The following is a 7,035-nucleotide window of genomic DNA, read 5'->3' as shown; positions in this document are numbered from 1 at the left end:
TGGTGGCAAGTTTTTACGGCTGAGATATGCATCTCAGGAGGAAGGATAGTCGTTGATTGTTGCAACCTTCCGTTTGGAAGCCAGCGGCATGGCTTTGACGTGTCCAAATTAGGTTTTTGGCATCGTGACCAAGAGTTGGCACCGTAGCCAAGAAATTGCCACAAGTCGTTTGGCGGAAAGTTTATACGTCTGAGATCTGCATCTCAGGAGGAAGGATAGTTGTTGATTGTTGCAACCTTCTGTTTGGCATCCAGTGGCATGGAGGCATGGCCGGCGTGGCTTTGGAATGATTTAGGCGCGGCCAAGCTAGAATTTTGGCATAACTTTAGGTGCGGTCAAAATTAGGGTTTTGGCATAATTTAGGCGTTGCCAAAATTAGGGCTTGGATTTGGGCCAAAAGTTGTCACGGGTTTGGTGGCGAACTTGGACGGCTGAGATTTGCATCTTAGAAGGAGGGGTGGCTGTTGATTGTTGCAACCATTCGCTTGGCATCCAGCGTCATGGAGGTATGTCCGGCATGGCTTCGGTGCGGAGGTGCGGCTGGCATGGTTGGAATGCTTTTGGCCCAGAGATGTGGCTGGCATGGCATGCCTTTGGCACGATGGTGCAGCTGGCATGGTCAGCATGCCTTTGGCGCGGAGATGTGGCTGGCATGGCATGCCATTGGCACGGTGGTGCGGCTTGCATAGTTGGCATGCCTTTAGCGCTGAGATGTGGCTGGAATGGAATGCCATTGGCACGGTGGTGCGGCTGGCATGGTTGTCATGCCTTTAGCGCGGATATGTGGCTGGCATTGCATGCCATTAGCACGATGGTGCAGCTGGCATGTTGGCATGCCTTTGGCGCGAAGATGTGGCTGGCATGGCATGTCATTGGCACGGTGGTGCAGCTGGCATGGTTGGCATGCTTTTGGCGCGGAGATGTGGCTGGAATGGCATGCCATTGGCACAGTGGTGCGCCTTGCACGGTCGGCATGGCTTTGGCGTGGAGATGTGGCTGGCATGGCATGCCATTGGCACGGTGGTGCGGCTGGCATGGTCGGCATGCCTTTGGTTCGGAGATGTGGCTGGCATGGCATGCCTTTGGCACGGTGGTGCGGCTGGCATGGTTGGCATGCCTTTGGCGCGGAGATGTGGCTGGCATGGCATGCCGTTGGCACGGTGGTGCGTCTGGCATGTTGGCATTATTTTGGCGCGGAAATGTGGCTGGCATGGCATGCCATTGGCACGTTTGGCTAGCATGCGTGGCTGGCATGTGTAGAGATGATGCCAGTCAGTACTGAGGGCCCTGCCGTGGAGCATGGCATATACATAAAAAAGGTACCCCGATAATTTTACGCAGACATGTTGAATGGTTCAATAAATGTGCTAGTGGAGACATTATTACTCAAGTGTGACGTCACTGTTTGACTAAGGTTTTACGATTTTAACCCTAAGCCAAAAACCACCATCAACAAAATCGAAAAGGAAATCGCTAGGCTTATTGGTATTGTTATTCATTTCAAATCTTTGGATAACCAATATGTGTGTTTAGTATAACCGCTCATAACTTGTTTATGTATCTCGGTAAAACTATTCACAAGGCCTGACTTTTGTATTGATATGACTTTTATTAGTGAAACCGATCTTAAGTAATCACCTGAGATGGTATGATCGATATTTATAATTGGTGTGACCATTCCTAGTCATTGGGTAACCGATCCTAGAACTTGGTTGGGACTAATCACATAATGTGTAATCGATCCTTGTAATAGGTTAACAAGTTTTAGTAATTGGTATGACCGATCCTATAACTTGTTCAATCGAATGCAAGTTTATACCATATATATGCGGTAACCGATCCTAGTACCTACTCAACCAACTTTTGGTAACTAGTGTGACCGATCCTAGTACCCACATGGAGGTAGAACCGAAACTTGTTTTGGTAGAACCGTGAAATCCATGAATGATGATTGAATGTTTTTGATCAATCACATAGTTCTTGGAAATCAGATGAACCAATTCTAAACTTGTTTGGAAGTGTGGAAAATCGGTTCCAAGATTGTAAATATGAAAAAGGATTTACAAAGTAAAGATGTCGACATACTTTGAACATGTGCAGTAACTCTTATCTTTTATTGTTCAAAGATATTCCTTAATAGCTAAAGGAAAGAATCCCAGATCGAAACAAATTGAGAATCTTTTAATTGAGGTTTTTAGTTTTATATGCTTTTAATTTCCAACAATTAAAATGCATATCTTTAGAAAATAAAAATTAGTAATGTGCAATTACTAGTTGGAGATTTTATACTGAGATTTTGGTCATTAATTGGACAAAGCATTTCCAGGAATTATGAAAACCATTTTTGGGTTTATTCATATCTTTGAGAATATTCGGTTTTAGAAATTCCTTGGTATCCAAACTTCCTTGGTCTATAAATATTGAAGTTCACATTTCAAGCAAATTAATCCTCAGAGCCAGCAAAACTTCCTAGTTGTGTTGTTACTGGTGGAGTCGTCTATTCATAGAGGAAAATACCCTAATTAGGAGAAATTTCTTACGACCGCCCGTTTTAAAGATTTCTTTGGGATTGGGAAGCTCTACGAGTACCGTTGGGGGGACAACCCCTGAATGAGTCATTAAGACCAACCGACGCGCTTCATTTCCCCTCTGGATTAAATATTGGGCTCCGCGGCTGGTAGAAGGAAAGGGGATCCCTCCTAAGCGGAAAGAGACAGACCCTCGTGCTGAATTGGCTGCTTACATCCTATTTTGGATTTGACATGATGTGTTTGAATTCAGTCCCAAAGATACAATCAAAAGTGAACTTGTGCCGATGGCAGTGTTGTTATCTCGCGGCGTCTCCTTCCCACTCGCGTCAATGTTTTTAGGTGGCTTGTATCGCGATTTGGACTTGTTTTATCAAGACCTCCAGACAGTGGGTTTGAATCATAAGATCGAGACCTACATCCCGGCCTCTTTTATGCAAGCGTGGTCTTGGGAGCATGTTTCCCCGTACGCGCCTGACCCTAATGAGTTAGCAGTTCACCGCGAATAAGCTGTTGATCAGGGTGACGGCTTGGTTAAGAGGGTTCCGGTTACTTATGGCTATTCGCGGATGGCCCTTTGGAATGGCAAGGGGAAAGTACTGAAGGGTGATATAGCCCAATTCATAGATGTGGCTAAGGATTTTGTGTCGTTTCCTTATCAAGAGGGTCGATCATATCCAGCGCATTACGATTTCACTACATCTTTTGACACAGAGCTGGACTCGAAAATACTCTTGGAAGCGTCAGACTTTGACTCGGTGATTCTGGTGTTGCCTGGTTATCTCCCGGTTTTCCACGCTGGTAAGTTCATTTCCATGTCTTATAATCCTGACCGTGTGGCTCGGCAGGTTGGGTTTGATCAAGGGATTTCCCCAAGGTTCCTTCCCTGAGGGAGCTCTGATACTGTAGATGTCATCGCTAGTTTTGATCGTTTCGTCTTCAAAGTTCTAGTACATTTGGGTGATCGAGGAATCAATTTTTCGTTTAAACAACCTATCCATGAGCGCCCCTTAGCAGTCACTGAAGGCGCCCATGAATACCAGCTTTTCATGTGTCGTCGAGCTTTGAACTTCCTTTTGCGAGAACCATCTCCTCCACGTGACTTGTCTTATGAGGACCTACGGTCGCTTCATTCGTCTGGTAGGATCAAGCTTGACGTTGTCGTAGCTGCCGTGCACTGTCTTGTTCCCGCTACCAAAGGTCGTCCTTTAGAGATCTTGGTGACTACTTGGGCTCCCCCTGAAGGTTCTGATCTTACAAGGCCTAAGAAGGGATCTAAGTTCTTTTCCGATCGTAAGCCTCCCCAGCTAAAGGTGCCTAGGCCGTATGTTAGCCCCTTGGCAGTGCAGGTACTTGTTGCTCTCTCACCTGTTCTTTATTATTATTTATACATATTTGATTTTTATTAAAAGCGAGTGATGGGAATCATATTCTCAGGGAGATCCTCTCTCCAGTCATGTGGGGTGGAAGCCCACTTCTTAAGTAATGGAGGAGTATATGAACATGACTGAGTGTGATATTGGACTGAGAAGAGCCTCACTAAGAAGGCCAGGCGAGAAGCAGCCAAACTGTCTTCTCTGCGCCCTTGTTCCTCTACTAATATGTCGTCCCTTCAACCTAAGCAAGCCCGTCGGAGGAGCGCGTCACAATCCCCTGGGAGCGCTAGTGTCAGTCCGACTCCCTCATTCGTAGACCAATTGGGTCGATCTCTCCGAGGGGACCGGTTGGGTATCCCCGAATCTTCACATATCGTCAGTTCATCCTCTTCGGGCCGAGACTGTCCGTGTTAGGGGCAGGCCTCGGTGTCCCCTAGTGCCGTTTTGCAATGGATGAGCTTGTCTGGGTCTATCCGGTCAGTTTTTGGTGGGTCCTCATCCCACGTAGCACCACCTGCTTGTGATCCTGAATGTAATTTATACAACCTCCTATTTAATACATGTCTTCATTTTTATCATTCTTCTCTCCTCTCTCCCCTTCCTTTTTTTTTTAATAAATCTGAGTTATTCTTCGCAATGGTGCTCATCTCTCATTTTTCAGACTCCGCTAGTGACTCTCAATCATTTTCTAGTTCTTCCATGTCTCGTCCCAAACCTGTTGATTTTCCGCTCGATTCATCAATTCCTGAGGTGAGTCTCTTGTCTTTTCTTTTGCATTATATTTCCGCTTGCTTGCTAAAACTTCGTCGTTGGCACTAGGATATAGGTAACAAGCGTAAAGGGACCACTAAACCTGAAGGCCCCGACACAGATGGTGTGCGGCGCGTCGTCCCTAGTGGTGAAGAATCTGTTAAACGCGCTCGGCTGGATGGTAGTGGTTATTCCACTCCTTTGGAGAAACAAACTGGTGTTCCTGACGTACCAGCTGTCCCTGTCGTGCCAGCAAATCCCGAGGATGTGCCGCTTCGGTTCCCTTTAATGGTGAGTACTGCTGAGGCTGGGGTATATCCCGCCACTCATACATTAGTCCATGGCTTTTGGGTGTCAACTGTTTTCGCTGCTACTTATAAGGACATTGTGGAGTGTTGCTGCGGTCACATGGTGAGGGCGGATCTTTTAGACATTCGCACTTTGTTCTACATGACCAAAAACCTTTTGGAAGTCGCAGACCAGCCCATGCGGGTAGGGAATGATCCTGTTGATGCGGTAGTAACCCTCGTGTTCGGCTCACAAGTCAGATTGCTAGACTGGAGGAGGAGGTGGGAAAGCGTTCCAAAACGACTGCCAGCAGGAAAAAGGCGTTGAATCAATTGGTCGCTGATGTGGGGGTGGCTAGCGATGAGGTGATTCGAGATGAAACCGCAGAGGAGGCAACTCGGGCGGAGCTTGAGAAGAAACAACAAGAGTTGTCCACGCTTCAGACCACTTGATGCATTGCTCTTATGTTTCTGTTTCTTTGGTTAATATTGAATCCTTGTTTCTTGGATAATTTTTAGGGAAACTTAAAAAAGTGCCCATGTGGGGAAATGCATTTAATAAAATGCCTACGTATTTTCCGTACTTTATTTAATGCCCATGCCATGTATAATTCTGTCATGTCTAATGTTCTAGGTATTTTTTCATTGACTTAGTCAATTTTTAATGCTGAAATTACAGTATTGGCCTTCTAGTTTCGTAAGAAACATAATCGCATCCCTTTTCTTTTCCACTCGGTGTATCTTTTTCATTCCTCTTTATCCGTCTAATTCTCTTCTCCCCAAATCCTTCTAAATCTTCATTGTCGATCTTTCTTTTCTGCTGAACGTAATTAATATCGCCCATTGTAACAATTCCGGGGAGAACGAAGAAGAATGGGGTTTGTGATTGAAGAAATTAGGGTATGTATGGAATAAATTAGGGTTCAAGATTGAAATTGAAATGAAATTGAGATCTGAAGAATATGGGCTTTGGTGATTGATTTTTTCTTTAAATCATGCTGACCCCCTTCCCCCGTTTTTGCTACGAAGGAATCGGGTAGGTAGGGTGTTGTGAAACGTGTCTATTCACGCAATGGGATGAGTAGGGCCTAGGTTAAACGCGCTTACTCCCCCTTTTCTTTTTCTCTATTCCCCCTCCTTTTTTTTAGATAGATGGGGTGAGGTAGACAGGGTTTTGGTTAAACACATTTACTCCATATTTCTTTTTCAGATCGACGGGGTTAGGTAGGTAGGGCATTGGTTAAACACGTCTACTCCCTCCGTTCTTTTTTTTTTCCCGGGTGGAAGAGGTGGGGTAGGCGAGGCATGGTTAAACGCGCCTACTCCCTCTTTTCTTTTTCTCTCCTTTTTTTTTCCTTTTTTTATAGATGGATGGGGTGAGGTAGGCAGGGCTTTGGTTAAACGCGCCTACTTCCTATCTTTTATGTTGGGGTGAGCAGGGCATAGATTAGACACGCCTATCCCCTTTTGATGGGATATTCTGTTGGGTGCCCTTGGCATTCCCATAGCCATTTGTAGATTCGTCAGTCGATCAGTCGCTTTTGGCATTCCCGTAGATTTTTGTAAACTTATCAGCCGACCAGGCGCCTTTGGCATTCCTGTAGCCTTTTGTATATTTGTCAGTCGACCGGGCGCCTTTGGCATTCCCGTAGCCTTTTGTATATTCGTCAGCCGACCAGGCGCCTTTCGCATTCTTGTAGCCTTTTGTATATTCGTCATCCGACCGGGCGCCTTTGGCATTCCTGTAGCCTTTTGTATATTCGTCAGCCGACCGGGAGTCTTTGGCATTCATGTAGCCTTTTGTAGATTTGTCAGTCGACCGGGCGCCTTTGGCATTCCTGTAGCCTTTTATAGATTTGTCGGCCGACCAGGCGCCTTTGGAATTCCGGTATAGCCTTTTGTATATTCGTCAGCCGACCAGATGCCTTTGGCGTTCCTGTAGCCTTTCGTTTTTCGTATTGCTCATGAATTCAAAAGAAATGATTATTCTTACCATAACAAAAAAGGGGCTGCTTACAAGCTAGGTGTGATTGTTCCTTGTTTCTTCTCTTTCCTCTTCTCTTCTTCTCTTATTTTTCTTTTTTTTTTTTTTTT

Source organism: Papaver somniferum, chromosome 8 (genome assembly GCF_003573695.1).
Source record: "Papaver somniferum cultivar HN1 chromosome 8, ASM357369v1, whole genome shotgun sequence".
In the NCBI taxonomy this organism is placed as follows: domain Eukaryota; kingdom Viridiplantae; phylum Streptophyta; class Magnoliopsida; order Ranunculales; family Papaveraceae; genus Papaver; species Papaver somniferum.
This window is presented reverse-complemented; position numbering follows the sequence as displayed.